This window comes from Heptranchias perlo, chromosome 20 (assembly GCF_035084215.1).
Source record: "Heptranchias perlo isolate sHepPer1 chromosome 20, sHepPer1.hap1, whole genome shotgun sequence".
NCBI lineage: Eukaryota > Metazoa > Chordata > Chondrichthyes > Hexanchiformes > Hexanchidae > Heptranchias > Heptranchias perlo.
In genome coordinates this window covers 11,571,540-11,599,123 of record NC_090344.1, presented here as the reverse complement: position 1 = coordinate 11,599,123, position 27,584 = coordinate 11,571,540, and the positions used below count along the sequence as shown (strand labels likewise).

Sequence of the window (27,584 nt, the reverse complement as noted above, 5' to 3'; positions counted from 1 at the left end):
GGGACACGGACAGGTTATCGGTTCAATTGCATTCACTTTTTGTTGTTATTAAAAATGTTGAAGGTCAGAAAATGTAATATTTAGGAGATGCCAACGCTGGAACAATTCGCCTCTCTGATACCTCCTGATCCCCCCTTACCCCATTTGATTCTCCCTGTGCTCCTTATCATCGCTGATACGCTCTGTCTCTTACCTTCTCCCGATACCCTCAGAGAGTCCATGATTCACTTTGAACCTTGTCAGCGCCATTCACCTGCTCTGATACCTATTGATTGCCCCTTACACAGATGCGCCCTGAGCCGCCTTACACTCTCCCATACTCGGCAGTCCTTCCCCTCTCTCAGATTTAATACACTCTCTGATGCCATCTGACTTCCCGCTCTCCTCTTTGAGCCCCCTTACACTCTCTGATGCCCTCTGATAGTACCTTCCCCTCTCTGAGATGCCCTTGCCACAATGGATCGCCACTAAGAAGCGATTAGACGCCCTGAGGCCTTCTCAGAAGCAATTACCGTCCCTGCTATCAAAGTGCGGTGTAACTTCACAGGTGGATCTACCGGTCTGTGTTAAGGATGAGATCAAGAGTTTGATCGGTCGCTGCTGCTTCCTCCTCTGAGAGCTCCATCGGCGGTCGTTACCGATCTTCCTCCCATAAACGAGATGTGGATGTATGAGTGCGCTGTTGATTTATAAACTTTGGTAGTTTACGTATGACAACGATGTTTATTTATGAACTGTGGGTGTATCTCTACGATTACGATGTTTATATATGAATTGTGGAATGAACAGGAGGGGCAATTCCTCCTGGGGTTATATTTTCTTCGACGACAATAACACAAAGTAATCGTTGGGGACAGAACCGAAATAGCTCATTTGGGAGAGCGTTAGACTGAAGATCTGAAGGTCCTTGGTTCAATCCCGAGTTTCGGCAGTTTTTGTTTGTTTGCTTTCTTCTTCCTTGCTTCGATTCTCGGATTTATTTGCAGTGAAATTTAATTCCCGCCACTGAAGGATTGGGGATTGAATAGAGAGACATCAAGGATGGGAATTATTTATATCGTTTGTATTTGGCTGTTATTTCACTGTTACCTTCTGCCTTTTTCTCTTGGTTTTGTCTCTCTCGGTGCCAGGTGACTATTTGATTTGTCCGAAACTGTTCCATTTTCCACATCTCAAGGCGGTCAGACCCGCTCTGTCTGTCTGTTGCTGCTGATGATCATTAATGGGAACAGGCCGCGAGTTAAACGTTTATCTGCAAATTGGAGAAAGACAAATCAAAAGAAAGACGTGTTTATCCTGCCCAGGGGCAAAGTTACAACGGATGTAATTCAAAAACGGTCCCCGTGAATTTTTCTGCTGATTTTCATTTTAAAGCTTCGATTTCAAAAGTTACAAAAACGCGAAATAAATAAAGTAAATTACAAGAATCGAGTCCGTGATCATTATGTTACAGTATACTCTTTGCAAACGAGTTAACCGGCCGTACCAACGGCACATTAGGCTGTTTAATTAATTTTTGTACCTGCAGCGATTTCTGTACTTTGACCCCGAAATCTCTCTGCTCCTCCACAGCACCGCGTTTCTCACCATTTAGAAAATACTCTGATTTATCTTTATTAGATTTAAAGTGTATGACCTCGGTCTCCCCCACATTGAACACTATTTGCCACAGTTTTGTCCACACACTTAATCTATCAATTCCCACTTTTCAATTTGCTGCTACCATCTGCGTTTCTTCCTGCGTCACCAGAAGGCTGCGTGTTCAAAACACGGGGTAACCGTTGCCTTTAGAGCTGATAGGATTCTGTATCGTTCCGGAATGAATGTTTCATCTGCTTTTTCTCAATAAACAGAACCTTGCTCTAAATTCTGTTCCTCTGGATCTCAAATTTGAGCAAATCGTTTCATTTTGCCCTCGACTTTTGATCTTGTGCTGCGGATGAAACTTTTGCAAAGAGGGAGAAGAAGTCCCCAAATCGCCCCACGTGTATCTCAAACGCTTTGGGAAGAAGTTCTGTGTAAACAATCAGGAATTTAAAGGCACCTCAATGACCTGCACTTTCATTGAATGACTTTTTTTCGCCGTTGGAATCGACTTGAAATCGCTGTCGGCTTTCATCTCACTGAAGTGCAGAGTGTGGCCGCCTTGTATCGGTCAACGTGTTAGTGACGAGTTTGGGTTAAGCACGGGTCGCGTTTATTTCTGAAATCTCACCAAGCACCGGGAAAAAGAAACTTAGAATCAAACTGTCCCTGTAAGTGATGAATTGAAGGGAATATCGCTCCAAACAGATCTGGACAATGTGCAGCGCAGCCGCACAGGAGTTCCAAATCCACCCTCTCGACACTCGGCAATCGCATGAACTGAACGTTACTCTGGCCCGTGTCACCGCGCTGAAATCGAGTCTTTCACGGCCACATTTTTTCTTAACATAATAATTACTGGTTAAAGAGTGAAAATTGTCGTCCACTTCACTGTAAGTGCAAGAGACAACTTTGTAGACACCGTGTAGTGTCACAGACCTGCTGGTTTGTCCTGCTCATTTCATCTCATCTCATTTTCCGCAAACCTGAATATTACTGGAACAGAGAATGGCGAATCACAGCTCAAAAATCAATCCTCTCTTCCACGAGCGGACTGAGTCTTTCAACATACAGGTGTTTAATGGCAAGGTGAGTTTAATTTTCAGAAATAATACAGCACAGATTTTGACTCGTGCAAGCTGCACACATTTTATTTTGGAAAAGTAAACTGATTGGAAGAAAGCTGTTGCATTGAGTGCGGCAACCTGAAGCGTCAGCTCGATGAATTAGTCCTTGAACATTTGCAAGTTCTGTTTCTGTGGCGCAATTGGTTAGCGCGTTTCGCTGCGAACTGAAAAGTTGGTCGTTAGAGGACACGAAGGCAACCTTTTACCTTAACATTCATTGTCTCGCAAATTCTTGGGTTCGAATGTGTGTCTTGTCTGCCAGAAAATGTACCGCAAGCATTGCCAGCTGAGTGCGTCTGATTTTCCACCATTTATTCTGCGGTTGGATAAGAGGCATATGAAAAATATCCAAAAAAACGAGGTTGGCTTGAACGAAGTCGGAATACTTCTTGACAGAGAAGGTTCGAAGGTTGCAAGCGAGCTCCTTCACACTGACATGGATATTTCTGCAGTGAGCGACATCAGACTGTTTCCACAATGAATGTCACTCCCTTTATTTTGGAAAAGTGAAATGGTATTCACATTCCGACTGGTTTCAGTTGATTTGTGAGAGATCGCTAAAGGATCAATCTCCGGTGAAGACGGCCTTTTTCTCTCTCTCTGTTGGCCGAATCCAAAATGAAATTGGAGCTGGACTAATCATGCAAGAAATCAGGAATTACTTTAGCAAACAAAATTCGGCCGAAAGCTGGAAGTCTCTCATCCCAAAGGATGTGGATTGAGGCTCAATTCAAATTTTCAAATCTGATATTGATAGATCTTTTTCCGGTTCGGTTACCAAGGGATATGAGTCCAAGGCGGGGAAACATTGATGAATTATTGGTCACTTCATGATCTAATTGAATGAGACAGCAGGTTCGAGGGGTTGAATGGTCTTCTCCTGTAATGAATTTCCTCTTCTGCTCAACGCGGGGCTGGGCGACTGGTAAAAGGCATCAGACTGACTCTAGAATGAAAAGCGGGTGTTCAGATTCAGCCACCTTGGGATTGTCGGACAAACTGAACCCCTACAGCAACGTCACCACCTGCCTCTCTGCAATAATAGTATGAGAAGGAGCCCTGCCGCTGGCCCGGCTAGCTCAGTCGGTAAAGCACGAAATTCCTAATCTCAGGGTCTGTGGGTTTGAACCACAGATTGGACGTTTTGTGTTCTATTTTTCACAATGGGTGATGAAAGGTTCAAAGTGCAATCTCTTATCTCCAGTTCATGAAATCCAGTTATTTAAAAAAAAACACTGGGCTGTGTGAAAGGAAACTGTGAGCGTTGCCAAATATCCAGTCCCGCCCGATACTATCTTCTCATTCCCTCCACATGGGACACGGCAGATACCGTTTCAATCGGCTTCATTTTTGCTGTTATTAAAAATGTTGATGCTGAGAAAGTGTAATATTTAGAAGATGCCAACTCTGGATCCATTCGCCTCTCTCATACCTCCTGAGCCCACCTTACCCTCTTTGATTCTCCCTGAGCTCCTTATCTTCTCTGATTCCCTCAGAGATTCCATTGTCCTCTTTCAACCTTGTCAGCGCCCTTTACATTCTCTGATACCCGCTGGGTGCACTTCACCCACTGATACTCCCTCAGAGTCCTTAATCTCTCTGATACCCTCTGGCAGTCCTTCCCCTCTCTGAGACCTCAATATATTCTCTGATACCTTCTGATTTTCCCCTCCCCTCTCCGAGCCCCGTTACACTCTCTGATGCCCTCTGGCTGTCCCGTCCCCTCTCTGAGATCCCCTTACACTCTAAGATGCCCTCTGAAAGTTCCTTTTTTCTCTGTGAGATCCCCTTGCCGCCAGTGCATCGCCACTAAGTAGCCATTAGAAGCTCTGAACCCTTCTCAGAACCCATTACCCTCCCTGATACCCAAGTGCGGTGTAATTTCACAGGTGGATCTACCGGTCTGTGTTAAGGATGAGATCCAGAGTTTGTTCGGTCGCTGTTGCTTCCGCCTTTCCAACTCCGAAAGCTCCACCGGCGGTCGGTACCGATCTTCCTCCTATAAACTGGGTGTGGATTTGTGAGTGCGCTGTTGTTTTATAAACTGTGTGAGTTTCTATATGACAGCGATGTTTATATATCAACTCTGGGTTTGTATGTATAATTGTGATGTTTTTATATGAAGTATGGGTTTGATTGGATTCGTGTGATGTTTATGTATTAACTGTCGGTGTGTATATATGCGTGTGATGTTTATGTATGAACTGTGGGTGTGTATATATGAGTGCGGTGTTTGTATATGAACTGTGGGTGTGTATATATGAGTGCGGTGTTTATATATGAACTGTGGGTGTGTATATATGAGTGTAATGTTTATATATGAACTGTGGGAGTGTATATATGAGTGTGATGTTTATATATGAACTGTGGGTGTGTCTATATGAGTGTGATGTTTGTATATGAACAATAGGAGTGCATATATGAGTGTGATATTTATATATGATCTGCGGGTGTACATATATGAGTGCGATGTTTATATATGAACTATGGGCGTGTATATATGAGCGTGATGTCTAAGTATGAAATATGGGTGTATCTATATGAGTGTGATGTTTATACATGAACTGTGGGTGTGTATATATGAGTGCGATGTTTTTATATGAATTGCGGAATGAACAGGAGGGGCAATTCCGCCTGGGGTTATGTTTTCTTCCAAGACGATGACATAAAGTAAAATTTTGATATGGCGCTGAAATAGCTCAGTTGGGAGAGCGTTAGACTGAAGATCTAAAGGTCCTTGGTTCAATCCCGAGTTTCGGCAGTTTTTGGTTTCGTTTTTTCTTCCTTCCTTTTCAGTGAAATTTAATACCCGCCACTGACGGATTGGGGATGGAATAGAGAGACATCAAGGATGAAATTTTCGCAGAGAGGGAGAAGTCCCCAAATCGCTCAACCTGAATCTCAAACGCTTTGGGAAGAAGTTTAGTGCAAACAATCAGGAATTTCAAGGCACCTCAGTGACCTGCACTTTCTTTGAATGAGTTTTGTTCGCCTTTGCATTCGACCGTGAAATCGCTCTCGGTTTTCATCTCAATTAACCAGATTGGAGCCGCGTTGTATCTGTCAGCGTGTAAGTGACGAGTTTGGGGTAAGCACCGGTCACCTTTATTTTTGAAATCTCACCAGGCACCAGAGAAAAGGAACTTAGAATCAAACTGTCCCTGTCAGTGATGAATTGAAGGGAATATCGCTGCAAGCAGATCTGGACAACTCGTAGTGCAGCCGGACACGAGTTCTAAATCCACCCTCTCGCCACTCGGCAATCGCATTAACTGAAATTTACTCTGACCCAGTGTCACCGCGCTGAAATCAAGTCTTTCTCGGTTACATTTTTTCTTAATGTCACATTTAATGGTTTAACAGTGAAAACCGCCGTCCGCTTCACTGTAAGTGGAAGAGACCACTTTGTAGACACCCTGTAGTGTCACAGACCTGCTCGTTGGACCTGCTCATTTCAACTCCTCTCATTTTCTGCAAATTTGAATATTACGGAAATCGAGAATGGTGAATCACAGCTGGAAAAATCAATCCTCTCTACTACTGGGGGACTGAGTCTTCCAACATACAGGCATTTAGGGGCAAGGGGAGTTTGATTTTCAGAAATAAGACAGCACAAGCTGCATACCCTTTATGATGGAAAAGTAAACTGATAGTAAGACAGCTGTCATATTGATCGCTGCAAGCTGAAGCTTTAGCTCGGTGAATTACCGATTCAGGATCTACAATGTGATCTCTCTGTGGCGCAAATGGATAGTGCTTTCGGCTATTTAACTGAAAAAATGGTGATTCAAACCCACCTGGTGACGACTGGGTAACTTTTACCTTAACATTCATTGCCTCACATTTCCAAGTTTCGAATGTGTCTCTTATCAGCAAGAAAATGTACCGTAAACATTGCCAGCTGAGCGTGGCTGGTATTCCACCATTTGATCTGCGGTCGATAACAGGCATCTGAACAATATCCAAAAAACCGAGATTGGCTTGAAGGAAATCGGTATATTTCTTTACAGACAAGGTTCAAAAGGAGGAATCACTGTTAAAGTAAAATTGTTTTCATATTCCGACAGGTTTCAGTTTATTTTTGAAAGATCATTAAAGGATCCTGCATCGCTGCCTCCGTTAATACCAGCAGCTCGAAGCCGCATTTTTTACGCAGCAACAATCTCATCAGTTTTCCGCTGTTCCCCAGCTCCCCGAGTGAGTGAGGCCGTGACAACAGCAACATTGTCCGGCCCTGCTCTCTCCAATCACCGGCTGCCGACGGAAAGCAGCGAATGCAGTCTCAGACCGAGTTTTGCTGCCTCTCCCTGGGAAAATGAATACCACGGCCCGACCAAACCTCCACATACACAGGAGCACGGGCACAGGAAAATCCGGGGAGATTGCATTCTGGTCACTTGGTCTTCCAGCAGGATTTACCAAGAACCAGAGAGAGTGAAACGGTAATCAGGCCCTCCTGAGAAAATCAGGGTCATTAAACTAAAGCTTTTGGAGTCAGGATGACTGAATTGTTTAAGGCACTGCGTTCAGGTAGTAGTTTCCCTTTGGAGGTGTGGGTTTGAATCGCACTTCTGACGTTCAGTCCTTTACAATTACAAAACTATTTTTGTGCCCTCGGCTGGAGGTGATTTTTCTGCTCAGTTGATTTGTTCCTTCCAGAAAACCAACCCGACATCCGTCCCCGGCAGGTTTGTTTTTATTTGTTGTTAGAATGTGTATTGTTGGGGGTCAGCAGAACACGGCCCGTGGAATCAATCCACTGTGGCATTGAGCAGTATTGGCCAATACCATAGACAATAGACTCATCTGGCTAAATGGGAATCCAGAAGTAGTTAACTGCAATTGCGATTATTAAATAAAAACATGAGTAATGGGCACAGACTTTGTGCCTGTGATCTCAACACGAAAATTCGCATGACGTATGCATGTGAACTTTAACCCTTTCTTGTGTTGTTGATAAAATTGTAAGATGGAAAGCAGAGTGTGCGAGTGTTTTGATCGTTGTGAGGAATTTACTTCCTCGGGTACTGAATGGTGGGAGATGTGTGTTATGAGATATAAACATATGAAGTACATCTCACTGTATATTGTGTGTGTGTAAAATGTTTTCTACTTAAATCCCTTCATGTGGCTCAAAGGGTATCGCCAAAGCCACACCTGCAGCTTGTCAGCAATTTCTATCGGATCACACTGGCATAGAGCATGGCCGAGTTTTATTTATATTCGTTCATGGGATGTGGGCGCCGCTGGCGAGGCCGGCATTTATTGCCCATCCCTAATTGCCCTTGAGAAGGTGGTGGTGAGCCGCCTTCTTGAACCGCTGCAGTCTGTGTGGTGACGGTTCTCCCACTGTGCTGTTCGGAAGGGAGTTCCAGGATTTTGACCCAGCGATGATGAAGGAACGGCGGTATATTTCCAAGTCGGGATGGTGTGTGACTTGGAGGGGAATGTGCAGGTGGTGTTGTTCCCATGTGCCTGCTGCTCTTGTCCTTCTAGGTGGTAGAGGTCGGTGTGCAGTCGCACCCCCAGCTTTGGAAGACAGCGAAACTTTACACTGGCTGCACGAAGCAAGTAACAGCTCTTGGTTGATCCAGATGCATGATTCTCGCTGAGGGGCTTCAGTTGATTAATATCCGAAAGTTCAACGTTCAAATGCCCGATGAGCCTTGATGTCCCACTAATTTGAGTGAAAAGACAGCAATTGGCTTCTGACATCTTTTCAGTATTGCTGTTGGTAGGATTGAATTACATGCAGAGCATGTTTGAGCACCAGAGGACAGAGTGCTGAAGTTCTCAGGGCGCAACACATGTAAAGTAAATAAAATGTCTCAAGATGATGAAGAGATTGATGCTGAATGTGAATTTCCCCCAGGTCAGGCGGTCTCATTGATATTAGATGACGGGATAAAGAACGACATATCGAAGTTTGCCGATGGCCCCAAAATGGGGAGCGTTGTAAGCAGTGTAGATGAACGCATAACATTCCAGAGAAACATTAATATAATAAATGAATGGACAAAACCGTGGCAAATGGATTTCAATTTTGGCAAGTGTGAGTTCATCCACTTTGGACTTCACAAAGATAGATCAGAATACTTTACAAAAGGTGAAAAATTCGAAACTGTGGAGTTCCAAAGGAACTTAAGTTTCCATGTACATAGATCAATAACATGTCATGGACAGGTACAGGAAATAATCAAAAAGGCTAATAGAATGGTGGCCTATATATTTAGAGGACTAGAATAAAAGGGAATAGACGTTATTCTAGAGCTACACAAAGCTCTGGTTGGACCAAACCTGGAGTACTCTGTTCAGTTCTGGACACCGCACCTTAGGAAGGATATACTGTCCTTGGACGGAGTGCAGTGTAGATTTACCAGAATGATACCTGGACTCTAAGCGTTAAATTGCTAGGAGAGATTACACAAACTATGGTTCTATTCCCTGCAATTTAGTCGATTAAAGGCTGATGTGATCGAAATTATCAAGGTATTAAGAGGAACTGATGGGGTAGTTGCAAAGAAACTATTTCCGCTGGTTGAGGTCTCTCGGACTTGGGGGCATTGCCTAAACATTAGAGTCAGGACTTTCAGGAGTGAAGTTATGACACACTTCGACAAGCAAAGGGAGGTAGAAGTCTCTTCCACAAACGGCAGTTGATGCGAGCTAAATTGTTAATTTCAAACTCGTGATTGAGAGATTTTTGTTAACCAAAGGTATTTAGAGATATGGGACTAAGGCGGGTTCAGGGAGTTCGGTCACAACTCAGCCATGATCTCATTGAGTTGCGGAACAGGCTGGAAGGACCAAACACCAAACTCCTGTTCCGAAGTTCCTCCTTGGTTCCGAATGCAAAATGATCGTGCATTGGCTGGGAATCGAACCCGGGTGTCCCGCGTGGTAGTCAAGAATTCTACCCCTGAAGCACCAATGCTGGCTTGTGTAGTGCTTGCATGTTTCTAAATGGAATCCTGTCTGAACGAACATGCCGTTTTGCAGCTGCGATGGCCGAGTGGTCAAAGCTGTTGTCTCAAAACTCCAATGGGGTTTCCCTGCCTCGGTTTGAATTCGGCTCGCAGTGCTTCGGCTGAAAGATCTCTTCAATGCTCAAATACATTAAATTGAATTAATTGACCGCGTTTACCTCTCTCTCAGCATGAGAGACACTTCAAAAGTGGCCGGTGCTTTTAAACGGTCGTCCAGTCTTCTCTTCTAAGATTTCAAGACCCGAGAAGGAATCTTTCCAAATCTCTAACTTAAATTCTGCTAGTTTGCAAAACCTGACATTTATACTCTTTATTTTATTTGCATGCATCTCTCCATCTTTCCCTGTCTCTGTCTCTTGTCTCTCTGTGTGACCCCTGATAGACTTCTCAGACTTCCTTGAACGGCGAAGGCTCATCTCACCTGCTACACCAGCAGAGAAGTGTAAAAAAAGGCACTGAGACGGTTGGAAAAGTAAAGGTGCAACCCAGCTGCTGCAGCTATTGTCTACACACTTCAGTCTCTTCGCTCTCACAGTGAAACAAAGCACCAATTTGATTGAAGTATACTTATGGTAGAGTGTATGTTATCACGATGCCGAGACAGACGGCAATCATAACATAGAATCCTAGAAAGTTAGACGATAGAAGGAAGCCATTCTGCACATCGTGCCAGTGCCGGCCGAAAAAGCTGTACCAAGCCTCATCCCAATTTCCAGCGTTTGGTCCCTAATCCAGTTGGTTACGGGTCTTGACGTGCATATTGAAGTTTTTATTTTTCAATGCGATGAGGGTTTCTGCCTCTCCCACCCTTTCAGGCAGTGATTTCCAGACCCCCACCACCTGCTGGGTGGAAAAAAAATCTACCGCTCCCCTCTAATCCTTCTACCAATTATCCTAGATCTATGTAACCTGATTATTGACATCCGTGCTAAGGTAAATAGGTTCTTACTATCCACTCTATCTAGGCCCTTCTTAATTATATACACCTCAATTAAATCTCCCAACAGCCTCCTCAGTTCCAAAGCAAACAACCCGAGCCTATCCAATCCAATCTCATAGCTAAAATTCTCATGTTCTGTCAACAGTGTCGTAAATCTCCTCTGTACCATCTCTAGTGCAATCACATCTTTCCTGCAATGTGGTGACCACAACTGTATGCAGTATTCTTGCTGTGGCCTAACTGTAGTTTCATAAATTTCTACCATAACCTCTCTGCTCTTACATTCTATGCCTCGGCTAATAAAGGAAAGTATCTTGTATGCCTTTTTAACCACCTTAACTACCTGTCCTCTTACCTTCAGGGATCTGTGGACATGCACTCCAAGGTCCCTCTTTTCATCAACACCTCTCAGTATCCTCCAAAGCAATGTAGTTTCAAAGCAACCAATTCTGAAACGTCTTACTTGATAATACAAGTCGGACAGATGAAACCAATTTCTTAAAGGGAAACGAATATTGGTGACACTAAATAGTTAGTGTACAACTTGATATTACTGCATACCGGAATAGAAAACGAGATTGGATGGATAGAAAAGTTCTGAAAGGATGGCTGATCTGCTTTGTGAGACAGCGAAACTTTACACTGGCTGCACGAAGCAAGCAACAGCGCTTGGTTGATCCAGATGCATGATTCTCGCTTTGGGGCTTTTGTTGATTAATATCCAAGAAGTTCCGGGTTCAAATCCCCGATGAGCCTTGCTGTCCCACTACTTTGAGTGAAATGACACCAATTGGCTTCTGACATCTTCTCAGTATTGCTGTTGGTAGGATTGAATTACATGCAGAGCATGTTTGAGCTCCAGAGGACAGAGTGATGGAGTTCCCAAGACGCAACACATGTAAAGTAAATAAAATGTCTCAAGATGATGAAGAGATTGATGCTGAATGTGAATTTCCCCCAGTTCAGGCGGTCTCATTGATATTAGATGACGGGTTAGAGAACGACATATCGAAGTTTGCCGATGGCCCCAAAATGGGCAGCGTTGTGAGCAGTGTAGATAAAAGCATAACATTCCAGAGATACATTAATATAATAAATGAATGGCCAAAACCGTGGGGAATGGATTTCAATTTTGGCAAGTGTGAGGTCATCCACTTTGGACCTCACAAAAATAGGTTAGAATACCTTACAAAAGGTGAAAAATTCGAAACTGTGGAGTTCCAAAAGAACTTAGGTGTCCATGTACATAGATCATTAACATGTCATGGGCAGGTACAGGAAATTATCAAAAAGGCTAATGGAATGGTGGCCTACATATTTAGAGGACGAGAATACAAGGGAATAGACATTATTCTAGAGCTACACAAAGCTCTGGTTGGACCACACCTGGAGTACTGTGTTTAGTTCTGGGCACCGCTCCTTTGAAAGGATATACTGTCCTTGGAGGGAGTGCAGTGTAGATTTACTAGAATGATAACTGGACACGAAGCGTTAAATTGCTAGGAGAGATTACACAAACTATGGTTGTATTCCCTGCAATATAGTAGATTAAGGGCTGATGTGATCGAAATTATCAAGATATTAAGAGGAACTGATGAGTTATTTATATAGAAACTATTTCCGCTCGTTGGGCTGTCTCGGACTTGGGGGCATAGCCTAAAAATTGGAGTCAGACTTTCAGAAGTGAATTTGGGACAACTGTCCACAAGCAAAGGGAGGTAGAATTGTGGCAGTCTCTTCAACAAACGGCAGTTGACGCGAGCTCAATTGTTAATTTCAAACCCGTGATTGAGAGATTTTTGATGACCAAAGGTATTTCGAGATCTGGGGCTCAGGCGGGCACAGAGAGTTTGGTCACAACTCAGCCATGATCTCATTCAGTTGCGGAACAGGATGGAAGGACCAAACACCAGACTCCTCTTCCGAAGTTCCTCCTTGGTGCAGAATGCAAAATGATCGTGCATTGGCCGGGAATCGAACCCAGGTCACCCGCGTGGCAAGCGAGAATTCTACCCCTGAACCACCAATGCTGCCTTATACAACAGCTGCATGTTTCTCTATGGAATCCTGTCTGAACGAACATGCCGTTTACAGCTGCGATGAACGATTGGTTCAAGCGGTGGTCTCAAAACTGCAATGGGGTTTTTCCTGTCGAGGTTTCAATTCTGTTCGCAGTGCTACGGTTTAAAGATCTCTTCAATGCTCAAATACATTAAGTGGAATTAATTGACCACATTTACCTCTCTCCCAGCATGAGAGATACTTCAACGTGGCCGGTGCTTTTAATTGGGCGTGCAATCTTATCTTCCAAGATTTCAAGACCGAGAAGCAATATCTCCCAATCTGTAACTTGAATTCTGCTAGATTGAAAAACCTGACATTTATACTGTTTATTTTCCTTGCATGCATCCCTCTATCTTTCCCTGTCTCTGTCCCTTGCCTCTCTGTGTGTCCCCTGATGGACTTCTCAGGCTTCCTGAACGGCGAAGGCTGAACGAAACTGCAACACCAGGAGAGAAGGTAATGAAAAGTACTGAGACGGTAGCAAAAGTAAAGGTGCAACCCAGTTGCAGCAGCCAATGTCAACACACTTATGTCTCTTCGCTCTCACAGTGAAACAAAGCACCAATTTGATTAAAGTATACTTATGGGAGAGTGCATATTATCACGATGCCGAGGCAGACGGCATTCATATCATAGAATCCTAGAAAGTTACACCACAGAAGGAAGCCATTCTGCACATCGTGCCTGTGCCGGCCGAAAAATCGGTACCGAGCCTCATCCCCCTTTCCAGCATTTGGTCCCTGATCTTGTCGGTTACGGATCTTCACGTGCATATTGAAGTTTGGATTTTTCAATGCGATGAGGGTTTCCGCCTCTCCCACCCTTTCAGGCAGTGATTTCCCGACACCCATCACCCTCTGGGTGGAAAAAAAATTCTTCCGCTCCCCTCTAATCCTTCCACTAATTACCTTAGATCCATGTATCCTGATTATTGACCTCTCTGTTAAGGGAAATAGGTCCTTACTATTCACTCTATCTCGGCTCGTCATAATTGTATACAGTTCAATTAAATCTCCCAACAGCCTCCTCAGTTCCAAAGCAAACAACCCGAGCCTATCCAATCTAATCTCATAGCTAAAATTCTCCAGTTTGGCAACATTGTCGTAAATCTCCTCTGTACCATCTCTCGTGCAATCACATCTTTCCTGTAATGTGGTGACCACACCTGTACGCAGTATTCTTGCTGTGGCCTAACTATTGTTTTATAAATTTCTACCATAACCTCCCTGCTCCTATATTCTATGCCGCCGCTAATAAAGGAGTTTATACTTGATGGCTTCTTAACCACCTTATCGACCTGTTCTGCTACCTTCTGGGATCTGTGGACATTCACTCCACGGTTCTGCTGTTTCTCTACATCTCTCAGTCTCCTCCCAAGCAATGTAGTTTAAGAGCAACTAATTCTGAAACGTCTTACTTCATAATTCAAGTCGTACAGTCGAAACCAATTTGGTAAAGGGAGACTAATATTGGTGAATGGAAGCAGTTAATGCACAACTTGATCTTGCTGGGTACCGGAATATAAAACGAGATTGAATGGACAGAAGAGGTCTGAAAGAATGGCAGATCGGCTGTGGGAGGCAGCACACCTTTAAATTGGCTGCACGTTTTTAGTATTAGCGGTTCGTTGGTTTAGGGATATTATTCTCGCTTATGAAGGTTATGCTCGGCGCTATACGCAAGATCTCAGCTTCAAATCCCGCACGATCCATGCTGTTTCACTGCTTTTAGTGAAAAGTCACCAATTAGCTTCCGACATCTTTTCGGTTTTGCTGTTGGTCGAATTGAATTCTGTCCAGAGAATGCTTGAGCTCCAGAGGACAGAGTGCGGAAGTTTCCAAGGCGCAACACACGTGAAGTAAATAAAATGGGCCCGATTTTACCAGGGGTGCGGGTTTCCGGCGGGGCGGCCAGCGGGCCCGGTGAAATTAGTGGGTTGCCCGCGCGATCGGAGCAGGCAACACACGAATTGGATCCACTGACCTGCTCCTCCGGGTTCCCCGATGCTGATCTGCGCGTTGGGCGGGCTGCGCATGCGCAGTAAGATCTGTCAGCTGGAGGCGCTCTATTTAAAGGGGCAGTCCTCCACTGACAGATGCTGCCACAAACAGCAAAAATTACATCATGGAGCAGCCCAGGGGGAAGGCTGCTCCCAGTTTAATGATGCCTCACCCCAGGTATCATTAGATGGGGTGAGGAGGAGGGGGAGGACAGAGATCTTTCCCCCGGCGGGCGGGAGGAAGCGGCCCACCTCTGCCACCAAGAAGGCCTGGCTCGAGGTGGCAGAGGGGGTCACCTGCGCCACAAAAATATCGCCCACCTGCATACAGTGCAGGAGGCGCTCCAATGACCTCAGTAGGTCAGCAACAGTGAGAACACGTAGTCTTTCCCCTACACTACGCCAGCCACAACACTGCCCCCACCCCACATCTCCTTCGGCACTGCCAACACTACTCTGTCACATGACCCCTCATACCCACTCAAACCTCATCCTCAACTTACCTGCACCTACTCACCTCGCGAGTACTCACCCCGCCACTACCACGCAACCCAATCCTCATACAATCTCATGGCTCTATCCCATACTCACCCTCTCGTGCATCTCTCTCACGGCCAGCCTCACTCAACCTGCCACCACCTGTGCTGCAGCCACAGGGCATGCATCACATATGTGCAGTAGGCAGCGTAAGGCAAACGTGTCGTGAGCATGAAGGGGATGCACAAGGGTGTTTGAGGGATTGTCTTGGTTCTTACTTCTATTGAATTAAAGAACAACTCACATCACACATTATATTGGCACCACTACTGCCATGTCTTCGCGAATCCTGTCCGGTTTTTGCAATAATGCCCGCTCCTGGGTATCCCTATGACGACCCACCACTGATGCCACCCAGTGTGTCACTGCAGAGTGGGTGTAGGTGTATTTGCAGGGCCCTTCTGCGCAGACGACTGAGAGACATCGTGGATGTCCCCGGTTGCAGTCTGGAAGGCTGTGGAGCAGAAGTTCGGGAGGGCAGTGGTGACTTTGACAGCGACAGGTAGGAAGCTGGTGCACGGGCCAGCCAGGAGCAGCTCGGCATAAAAGAGGCTGCAGATGTCCACGGCTACATGTCGAGTGACTCTGAGCCTCCGTGTGCACTGCTGCTCAGAGAGGTCCAGGAGGCTGAGCCTCGGCCTGTGGAACGTGTGGCGAGGGTAGTACCCTCTGCGACGCATCTCTCTCTGCGGTAGCCCTCCCTCCTGCTGTACAGGTGGATGTGTCACAGCACTCTGTTGTGGAGCTCCACGTGTCAGAGGTGGACGGCGTGGATGGCGAGGCTGGTGAGGCTGGTGATGCCGTTCGCCCTCCGAGGAGGTCATGACTGCAGCTACGGCGGCCCCCATCCGCAAGATGTACATCTGAGGGGGTCCGCAATGTAGATACATGTCTCTGGACCCCGGGGTAAGTGTGCAGGTTGGTGACTTCGACCATCAGGAGGAGGGTGGTGGAGGCCAAACTTTGTCCCAAGTGACAGAGCGGCCTCCTGCAATGGCTGAGGGTCTCCCCCCACCCCACCTGTCAAATGGACCTTTGCAGCTTCCACAGGCTGACGGCTGCAACACGTCCATTTCAACTGGGATTGTTTCCCCCAGTGTGTGAAACGGTCCCATGTTTATCCAAAATCACACACAGTCCCTTAATCAGGTCAGTTAATGACCTGAACAACCAAAGTAAATACACTCAAGTGGCATCACGTTGGCTTTAATTGCCTGCGGGATTCCCACCAGCGGGGGCTGCGCACGTCAGCGCGGAACCCGGACGTGGGCGGGATCGAGGCGCGATCCGGTCCCGCTCCGGGATTTCGGGATTTTCGGGGCCCCCCCGCCGAGAACGCACCCAGTAGCGGGTGCTAACATCGGGCCCAATGTATTTATATTTGCAATAGTGCCTCTGCTAGCTCTTCCCTAACTACTTTTGATATGTATTGATCCACTTTCTCCAGACCTGAGGTTTTATCCTTTCTAAGTTTGATTAGTTTATTAATTAACTCTACCTTTTTTTCTTAAATGTCTTTACACCTTTTCTGATCTCTTCTTCTAATGTCCTGCCCACCTTGTTAGTCTCCTCTGGTAAATACTGAGGCAAAGTAAGCATTCAATTTTTCTGCCATTTCACTGTCATTATCTGTGAGTTTATCTTGTGTATCCCTTCGTGGCTCAATTAATTTGGTAAGTACCCTTTTGTTATTGATGTGTCTGCAGAATAATTTATTATTTCTTTTTATATTCCTTGAGAATTAATTTCCTAGATTCTCATTGCTTTCTGAATTGTTTTTTGACACCCTTCCTAACCTCTTCCTATTGCCTTTTGCCCAGTGCCTGACACCTCCCTGAAAGTCTGAAGGCTCCCCCAGAGTCTGACTCCTCCCCCAGAGCATGACTCCTCCTCCAGAGCCTGACCGCTCCCCCAGAGCCTGACTCCACCCTCAGAGTCTGACTTCGCCCCCAGAGTCCGGACTCCGTCCCCAGAGACCTGACTCTCCTGCACAGTTTCTGACACCTCCCCAATGTCTGACTCCTCCTCCATAGTCTGACTCCTCCCCAGAGTCTGACTCCGCCCCCAGAGTCTGACCCCTCCCCCAGACACTGTCTCCTCCCCAGAGGCTGATTCCTCCTCCAGAGCCTGATTCCTCCACAAAAGCCGGACTCCTCCTCCAGAATTTGACTCCTTCCCCTGAGCCTGATTCCTCCGCTTGCCTCAGTTTCTTTGACTTTGATCAGGCACTGTACAGACGCAGAATCTTGCGATCATAGACTGGTTACAGCACAGAAGGAGGCCATTTGGTCCATCGAGCCGGTGCCAGCTCTTTGTAAGAGCAATCCAGTTATTTCCATTCCCCCGCTCTTTCCTTGTAGTCTTGCAAATTTAAACCCTTCAAGTGTTGATCCAATTCCCTTTTTAAAAGCTGCAATTGAATCTACCTCCACCGTCCTATCAGGCAGCACATTCCAGATAAGGAACACTTACTTTAAGATAATTAAAAGGTTCCATATGGCGGACAGAGAGAGGAAATGTTTCTATCTTGCGGCGGAGGCCAGAACGAGAGGTCATCGATATCAGATGGTCTCTGATGTGGTAAGAATGAGGAACTCGCCACCACGAGGAGCAGTCGGAGCAAACAGGACAGATGGATCACAGGGGAAGATGGAGGAGATGAATTGGGGAGGGAGGAGGCTCGTGTGGAGCTTGAACCGTGGCATGGACCAAACGGGATGAGTGGCCTGTTTCCCTGCTGTCGACTCGACGTAAACATCAATCCTGTTGCTGCACGGAAGGCAGACTGAGTTTGTGATTCCCAAGATAAGAACTTAAAAGGTAGAGAGGGCATCTGGATTTGAACCAAAGACCTCTTAATCAGCAGTCAAACGCTCTACCACTGAGTTACACCCCCCACCTCTATGATGACTTCTTGCACACACAAGTTAACGGAGCTCAGTAACTGGCCGTCACCAATTTTGATACAACCAACCTGAATAGAAGCTGCATCAGTTATTCTGGGAGACAAATAACTACGGCAATCAGAAATGTTTCATGAATGGAGTGAGTCACACTGTTGTGTACAGATGCGATGTACAACCCAACATGGACAGTGTTGTCACTAAACTTCAGTGAAAAACATCCTTACCACAGAACGCAGAACTCGAAGCACCAGATAAACGACACCTGAATTTCAACGAGACGTTTCTCCAGCTGCAGTCAAATGCTCTCTCACTGTGCTCTGCTCCCAGCTCTTTAGATCGTTGCAGTCAACACAAGAAACACCAGGTTCAATGTGCAGTTTCTCAACATCATGCTCTCAGTGCCATATATGGAAGTGTACAGAATATCGCACCAATGTAATATATTCATCTAGCAGGCATTAGGCAAGTGGACGGGAGGAGACAGTGTGTGAAGCGACTGTAACTTGTATGAAGTCAGTAAGCTCGTTTGCAGGTTGCGGAACAGAAGCGGGTCTTAATGAATGGAAACGTGTGTAAATTGCAGAATTCACATCCTGGCCATGAAATAAGAGGCTGTGAAAGTTCAAAATGTGAATCCTCCAGGAATTAAAAGTGGAAAATGCTAAAAAAAAGTATCTTTTCATCCATCAGATGCAAGCAGAATGTTCTGGTGACAGGGTTGTGGCCGTCTTTCTCAATCATTATTTTAAACCTTATTATGTTATGATCGCTATTACCTAGATGTTTCCCTACCCTGACATTTCTTAACTCCTCCGTTTCACTTCCCATTACGAGATCCAGCAGTGATTCATCTCTTGTCTGCCTGTCTTTGTTTTATCATTTCATCACTCCAGCCTGCTCTCCCTGCCTCACTCTCCCACTCAATCACTCACTCATTCACTTCTTCAATCACACACTCACTCATTCACTCACACACTCACTCACAAACTCACTCATTCACTCACTTACTCAGTCGTTCATTCGCTCATTCACTAACTCACTCACTCATTCACTCATGCACTCACTCATTTACTAGCACACTCAATCACTCACACTTTCACTGAATCCCTCACTCGCTCATTCACTCATGCACTCATTCAAGCACTCACCCGTTCACTCACACACTCACTCACTCACTCACTCTCACTCACTCGCTCACTCAGTCTCACTCACTCACTCAGTCTCACTCACTCACTCAGGCACTCACTCACTCACTTATTTACTCTCACTCACTCACTCACTCACACAATCGTTCCACCCGAAGAGATTGAGAAAGACATAATTAAGACAAGGACCAAAGTGATAAATTGGATCAAAGCTCCTTTTGATGGGATCAGAATGGAACTACGTCAAAAAAACTGGAAAACATTTTGACAGACAACGAGATAGAACAGCAGAGGTAAATGTTTAAAACGGAGATCAGGAGAAATATATTCCTCAAAATAACATGAACAAACTAGTCAATAATGAAACACCATTTGGTTGCCCATCCCAATATGTACACAATACATAAAATAATAAAATTACATAATATTATAAAAAGGTTATAGGGGCGTTGGAGAAGATGCAAAAAAAACGATTTACCAGGATGATACCAGAACTGAGAGGATGTAACTGTCAGGAAAGATTGAACAGGCTGGGGCTCTTTTCTCTAGAAAAGAGAAGGCTGTGGGGTGAACAGATAGAGGTCTTTAAGATTATGAAATTGTTAGACATGAAGAAAATGTTTCCACTTATGGGGGAGTACAAAACCATAGGTCATAAATACAAGATCGTCATTAATAAATTCAACAGGGAATCCAGGAGAAACTTCTTCACCCAGAGAGTTGATGAAAAGGCGGAATTCGCAACCATAAGGAATAGTTGAGGCCAGTAGCTTAAATGCATTTAAGGGGAAGCTAGATAAAATAACAAAGGATAAAGGAATGGAAGGGTTTGCTGATATGCTTAGATGAAGTAGGGAGGAGGTTGACGTGGAGCATCAATGCCGGCATAGACCAGTTGGGCCAAATGGCCTGTTTTGCTGCTGCAGACTCAATGTAACTCAACATGAAGAAGAATCCTGCAGCTGCAGGGAAGGCAGACCGAGGGTCTGACTCACAACAGGATGAACTGAAAAAAAAAGGGGGCGTTTGGATTGGAACCATAGACTTCTAGACCTGCAATCAAATGTTCTAATACTGAGCTGCAGCCACAAATCTGCGATGATTTTTTGCACGCACAAGGTAACGGAGCTCAGTACCTGGCCGTCACCAATGTTGATATAACCAACCTGAACAGAAGCTTCATCAGTTATTCTTGGAGACAAACAACTACGGCAATCAGAAATGTTTCATGAATGGAGTGAGTCACACTATTGCGTACAGATGCGATGCACAACCGCACATGGAAACTCTTGTCACTGAGCTTCAGTGAACACATTCTTACCACAGAACGCGGAACTGGAAGCACCAGATAAACGACACCTGAATGTCATCCAAATGTTTCTCCAACTGCAGTCAAATCTCTCTCACTGTGCTCTGACCCCAGCTCTTTCGATCGTTGACGTCTTCACAAGCAACACCAGGTTCAATGTGCAGTTTCACAAGATCATGCGATCAGTGCCATATATGTAAGTGTACAGCATATCGCATCAATGTAATAAGAACATAAGATAAGAACATAAGAAATAGGAGCAGGAGTGGGCCATACAGCCCCTCGAGCCTGCTCTGCCATTCAATCAGATCATGGCTGATCTTCGACCACAACTCCACTTTCGCTTTCTATCCCCAAATCCCTTGATTCCCCGAGAGTCCAACAATCTATCCATCTCAGCCTTGAATATACTCAGCGACTGAGCATCCACAGCCCTCTGTGGTAAAGAATTCCAAAGATTCACAATCCTCTGAGCGAAGAAATTCCTCCTCATCTCAGTCTTAAATGAACGACCCCTTATCCTCAGACTATGCCCTCTACTTCTAGACTCTCCAGAAACATCCTCTCAGTAACTATCCTGTTAAGTCCCCCAATAATCTTGTTTGTTTCAATGTGATCACCCGTCAGTCTTCTAAACTCCAGAGAGTACAGGCCCATTCTACTCAATCTCTCCTCATAGGACAACCCTCTCATCCCAGGAATTAATCCAGTGAACCTTCGTTGCACCGCCTCTAAGGCAAGTATATCCTTCCTTAGATGAGGAGAGCAATACTGTAAACAGTACTCCAGGTGAGGTCTCACTAAAGCCCTGTACTATTGCAGCAAGACTTCCTTACTTATTTACTAAAAACCCACTTGCAATAAAGGCCAACATGTAACTTGCTTTCCTAATTGCTTCATAAATAAGCATCCAGCAGGGATTCGGCAAGTGCGGAGAGGAGGAGCTCGTGTGCAAAGCAATGGTAGCACATGTTAAGTCAATACATTCAGTTGCAGGTTACGGAACAGAAATGGGTCTGAACTAAAGTCACCAAACAATGTGCGCAGTGGGGAAAGTAATAAATCAACTTCACCACAAGAGGCTAAAATGACACATTAGTAAGGTGCGTCGATGGATTTGGACTAAGAACGTTTCTGATTTATCGTCAAGTGTTCCACTGCTGATCTAAACCCACACAGGACAATATCCACTGTTACAGCCTTGTTCAAAAAAGGGTGTATGGATAAACCCGGCACCTACAGGCCAGTGAGTTCAACCGCAGTGGTGAGGAAGCTTTTCGAAAGAATAATCCAGGACGGAATTAGTAGTCACTTGGACAAATGTGGATTAATAAATGAAAACCAGCACGGATTTGTTGAAGGCAAATCGTGTTTAACTAACTTAGAATAAAATCATAGAAATGTTACATCAGGGAAGGTGGCCATTTAACCCATCAAGTCCGTGCCAGCTCCATGCAAGAGGAATCCAGCAAGTCCCAATCTCGGTCGCCCTGCACATTTTTTCGTTTCAAGTACTTATCCAGTTCCCTTTTGAAGGCCATGATTGAATCTGTCTCCATCAGCCCCTAGTGCATTGCATTCCAGATCCTAACCACTCGCTGTGTAAAAAAGTGTCCTCATGTATTATGGACCGACGAGGATCCACAAACAAGTGTTCTTTTATTATTGGCCCGATTGTTCTTCTGTTTAGAGGAATATATTGCTACTGAACTCTATTGGTCTCCGTTTTAAATATTTGCCTCTCCTGTTCTATCTCTTTGTCCGTCAACATTTATTGCAGTTTATCTTCCCTAGTTCCATTCTCATCCGCTCAAAATGAGCTTTGTTCTAATCTATCACTTTGGTCCTTGTCTTACTTCTGTCTTTCTCAATCTTTTACAATGGAGGAATTGAGGGAGGGAGTGACTGTGTGAGGATGTGAATGAGTGAGTTAGTTAGTGAATGAGTGAGTGAGTCTGTAAGTGAGAGAGTGTGAACGTGAGTGAGTCTGTGAATGAGTGAGTGAGTGATTGAGTGAGTGTGAGATAGGGGCTGGGACGGCTGGCAGTATCAACGAAATCACAAAAGGGAGACAGGCAGACAAGAGAGGCATCATTTCTGGATCTAGTCATGGCAAATAAAACGGATGAGATGAGAAACGTAATCGCAGGGGAACAAATCGGCACTAGCGATCATAACATAATAGGGATAAAAAGAATGATAGAGGAAGAGGGCCAGAAGTCAGTCATCAGCACTTGCTGCCTTCATTTTACGGCCAAAGATAGCCTTTCAGCATTTTCCACTTTTATTTCATGGACAATTCACACTTTGGACACTCACAGCTTCTTATTTCATGGCCAGGATATGAATTCTGCAATTTACACGCTTTTCCATTCATTAAGACACATTTCTGTTCCGTAACCTGTAACTGAATATTTTGACTTAACACATGTTACAGTCACTTCACGCACTATCTCCTCCTGTCTACACTTGCCTAATGCCTGCTGGATGCGTATTTATTACACTGATGCGATATTCTGTAAAGTTACATATATGGCACTGAGAAACTGCAGATTGAACCTCGTGTTTATTGTGTCAACTGCAACGATCTAAAGAGCTTGGGAGAGAGAACAGTGAGAGAGCATTTAACCGCAGCTGGAGAAACCTCTGGTTCAAATTCAGGTGTCGTTTTGCTGTTGCTTCATATCCACGTTCTGTGGTCAGGATGTGTTCAATGAAGCTTAGTGACAAGGCTTTCCATGTTGGGTTGTGCATCGCATCTGTACACAATAGTGTGACTCTTTTCATTCATGAAACATTTCTGATTGCCGTAGTTATTTGTCTCCCAGAATAACTGATGCCGTTTCATTTCAGCATGGCGATATCAATATTGATGATGACCAGGTACTGACGTCCATTACCTTGTGAGAGAAAAATAACCGGATAGGTGTGGGGGTTTAGCTCGGTCGTATAGCATTTGACGAGCGATCAAGCTACTTTTGATTCAATTTCAGGCGCCCCCTCTATCTTTAAAATGTTATCTCTAGAGAGTCATACAGTAAGTCTGTTCCCGCAGCTGCAGGTTTGTTATTTACGTTGAGTTGCATTGAGTCCACAGCAGGCCATTTGGCTCAAGTGTTCTGTGCCAGCATCCAGACTCGTTCATCTAAAACTCTCCATCGACCCTTCCATTCCTTTCTCCTTCTTGTGCTAATCTAGTTTCCCCTTAAATGCATCGAAGTTATTTAACTCAACTATTCCATGTGGAAGCCTTTTTAACATTCTTGCAACCCTTTGGGTAAGAACGTTTCTCCTGAATTCCTTATTGGATTCATTAGTGATTATCTGATATTGATAACCTCCAGTAATGGACTCTCCACAAGTGGAGACATTTTCTCTACCTTTACCCTATCTTATGTACCCCCGAGTGGTCCTAATAATCTGGCAAGTATACTTTTGTTATTGATGTGTCTGTAGAATAATTTACTATTTCCTTTTATATTCCTTAAGAATTAATTTCCTAGTTTCTCATCGCTTTCTGAATTGTTTTTTGACATCCTTCCAAACCTCTTCCTATACCCTTTTACCCCAAACCACTTCCTATTCCCTTTTACCCCAAACCTCTTCCTATTCCCTTTTGCCTGACCAATCCCCCAGAGTCTGACCCCGCCCTCGGCGTCTGACTCCTAACGCAGAGACTGGACTGCTAACCAAGAGTCGGACCCCGCTCCTAGCGTCTGACGCCTGCCCCAGAGTCTAACCCCTCCATAGAGTCTGACTCCACCCACAGAGTCGAACTCCTCCACCAGAGCCTGAAAACTCATCCAGAGCCTGAGTCCTCCTCCAGACACTGACTCTTCCCCCAGAATCTGACTCCTCCCAATGCCTCAGTTTCTTTGACTTTGATCAGTCACTGTGCAGACGTAGAATTATAGAATCAACGATTGGTTACAGCACAGAAGGAAGCCATTTGGCCCATCGAGCCCGTGCCGGCTCTTTGTAAGGGCAATGCAGTTAGTCCCATTGCCCCGCTCTTTCCCCGTAGCCCTGCAATTTTAATCCCTTCAAGTGTTTATCCAATTACCTTTCTGAAAGCTGCAATTGAATCTGCATCCACTGTCCGAATGAGGCAGCGCATTCCAGATCATAAACACTTTCCTTAAAATAAATAATGGCTTTAATATGGCGGACAGGGATGGAGGAAATGTTTCCATCATGTGGGGAAGACCAGAACGAGAGGTCATCGCTATAAGATGGTCACCAGTGTGGTGAGAATGTGGAACTCGCCACCAGGAGGAGAAGTCGGAGCAAACAAGACAGATGGGTGAAAGGGGAAGATGGATGAGCACAGAATGGGGGACAGGGATGGAAGGGGAGTGTGATGGGGTGAGATGAAGTGGCGAGGGAGGATGTTCGTGTGGAGCATCAACAGCGGCATTGACCAAAGGAGATGAGTGGCCTGCTTCCCTGCTGTAGACTCGATAAAAACATCAATTCTGTTGTTGCAGGGAAGGACGGACTGAGTGTCTGATTCCCGAGATAAGAATTTAAAAGGAGGAAAATGGATTTGAACCAGAGACCTCTTTATCTGCAGTTAAATGCTCGGTGATGATTTCATGCACACACAAGGTAACGGAGCTCAGTATCTGGCAGTCACCAATGTTGATATAACCAACCTGAACAGAAGCTTCATAAGTTATTCTGGGAGACAAATAACTATGACAATCAGAATGTTTCCTGAATGGGGTGAGTCACACTATTGTGTATAGGTGCGATGCACAACCCAACATGGAAAGCCTTGTGACTAAGCTTCAGTGAACCCATCCTTACCACAGAACGCGGAACAAGAAGCACCAGCCAAACGAAACCTGAATTTCAACCAGAGGTTTCTCCAGCTGCAGTCAAATGCAATCTCACTGTGCTCTGCCCCAGCGGCCAACACAAGAAACAGCAGGTTCAATGTGCAGTTTCACCATATCATGCTCTGTCTGCCATATATGGAAGTGTACTGAATATTGCATCAATGTAATAAATAATCGTCCAGCAGGTATTAGGCAAGTGTGGACAGGATGAGATAGTGTGTGAAGTGACTGTAAGTTGTTTGAAGTCAATACATTCGATTGCAGGTTGCGGAACAGAAGTGGGCCTCAATGAATGGAAAAGTGTGTAACATGCAGAATTCACAACCTGGCCATGAAATAGGAGGCTGTGAGTGTCCAAAGTGTGAATCCTCCAGGAAAAGAAAGTGGAAAATTCTGAAAAGTCTGATTTTTTCCGTCAGATGGAGGCAAAAATTGGTGGCGACAGGCTTGTGGCCGTCTTTCTCAATCATTATTCGAAACTTTGTTATGTTATGATCGCTATTGCCTAGATGTTCCCCGAAACTGACATTTCTTATCTCCTCCGTTTCACTTCCCATTACTAGATGCAGCAGTGATTCCTCTCTTGTCTGCCTGTCTCTGTTTTATCATTTCATCGCTTCAGCCTGCTCTCCCTGCCTCCCTCTCGCAGTCAATCACTCAAACACTCACTCATTCACACACTAACTCATTCATTCTCTCACTCCCACAATCCCTCGACCCGAAGAGATTGAGAAAGTCATTAGTAAGACAAAGTAATAGATTGGAACAAAGCTAATATTCAGCGGATGAGATTGGAACGACGTTAAATAAACTGTAAAACATTTTGACAGACAAAGAGATGGAACAGCAGAGGCAAATATTGATAACGGAGATCAATAGAGTTTAGCAGAAATATATTCCTCAAAAAACAAACTAGTCAATATTGAAACACCATTTGGTTGCCCATCCCCATCTGTAGACAATACATAAAATAATAAAATTACACAATATTATAAAAAGGATATCGAGGCATTGGAGAAGGTGCGTAAAAGATTTACTGGGATGATACCAGAACTGAGATGAGACATCTATCAGGAAAGATTGAACAGGCTGGGGCTCCTTTCTCTAGAAAAGAGAAGGCTTAGGGGTGACCTGATCGAGGTCTTTAAGATTATAAACATTTTAGACACAGAGAAAATGTTTCCACTTGTTGGGGAGTCCAAAAGCATAGGTCATCAATATAAGATCGTCACTGATAAATCCAATAGGGAATTCAGGAGAAACTTATTTTCCCAGCGAGCGGTGAGAATGTGGAACTCGCTACCACAAGGAATAGTTGAGGGGAATATTGTGGATGCATTTTAGTGGAAGCTGGATTATCATATGGGAGAGAAATGAATCGAAGGATATGATGATGGGGTCAGATGAAGTAGGGAGGGAGGAGGCTATTGTGGAGCATCAGTGTCAGCATAGACCAGTTGGGCCGAGTGGCCTGTTTCTCTGCTGTCGACTCAATTTTGCTCAACATAAACAACAAACCTGCAGCTGCAGGGAAGGTAGACCGACGGAATGACTCCCAACAGGATGCAGTTAAAAAAGGGAGAGCGGATATCTGGATTTGCACCAACGACATCACGATTTGTAGTTAAATGCTCTGCCACTGAGCTACACCCCCACATCTGTGATGATTTCTTGCTCACAAACGTAACGGAGCTCAGTACCTGGCAGTCAGCAATGTTAATATAACCAACCTGAAAAGAAGCTTCATCAGTTTGTATGTGCACCAAATCATCACAGATGTCAAGGTGTGGCTCAGTGTTAGAGCATATAACTGCAGATTACAAGATTTTCGGTTCAAATCCAAACGCCTCCTTGCACGTTTAACTTCTTACCTTGGGAATCGTGCCCTCAGCCTGCCTTCACTGCAGCAGTAAAATTGTTGTTTACATCGAGTCGACAGCAGGGAAACAGGCCGACTCGTTTGGTTTCTGCCATCGTTGATGCTCCACACAAGCATCCTCCCACCCGACTTCATCTCACGCGATCTCCCTCCCCTCCCGTTCTTTTCTCCCTCGTCTGCTGCTCCGGCGAAGAAACATAGAAAATAGGAGCATATTCGGCCCTTCGAGCCTGCTCTGCCGTTCAATGTGACCATGGCTGATCCTCG

General features: G+C 45.0%; 4 non-coding genes across 4 annotated transcripts; 2 read left to right on the top strand and 2 right to left on the bottom strand.

Annotated features, from left to right (window-relative positions):
* The first annotated feature begins 858 nt into the window (after positions 1 to 858).
* Positions 859 to 931, top strand: trnaf-gaa (transfer RNA phenylalanine (anticodon GAA)). Its single transcript has one exon. It is a non-coding gene; the product is annotated as a tRNA-Phe (tRNA).
* Positions 932 to 5,399: 4,468 nt separating this feature from the next.
* On the top strand, positions 5,400 to 5,472 carry trnaf-gaa (transfer RNA phenylalanine (anticodon GAA)). The gene has a single exon. It is a non-coding gene; the product is annotated as a tRNA-Phe (tRNA).
* A 7,124-nt stretch (positions 5,473 to 12,596) lies between these two features.
* trnag-gcc (transfer RNA glycine (anticodon GCC)) lies at positions 12,597 to 12,667 on the bottom strand. Its single transcript has one exon. It is a non-coding gene; the product is annotated as a tRNA-Gly (tRNA).
* A 5,394-nt stretch (positions 12,668 to 18,061) lies between these two features.
* Positions 18,062 to 18,133, bottom strand: trnas-gcu (transfer RNA serine (anticodon GCU)). The gene has a single exon. It is a non-coding gene; the product is annotated as a tRNA-Ser (tRNA).
* Between the last annotated feature and the right edge of the window lie 9,451 nt (positions 18,134 to 27,584).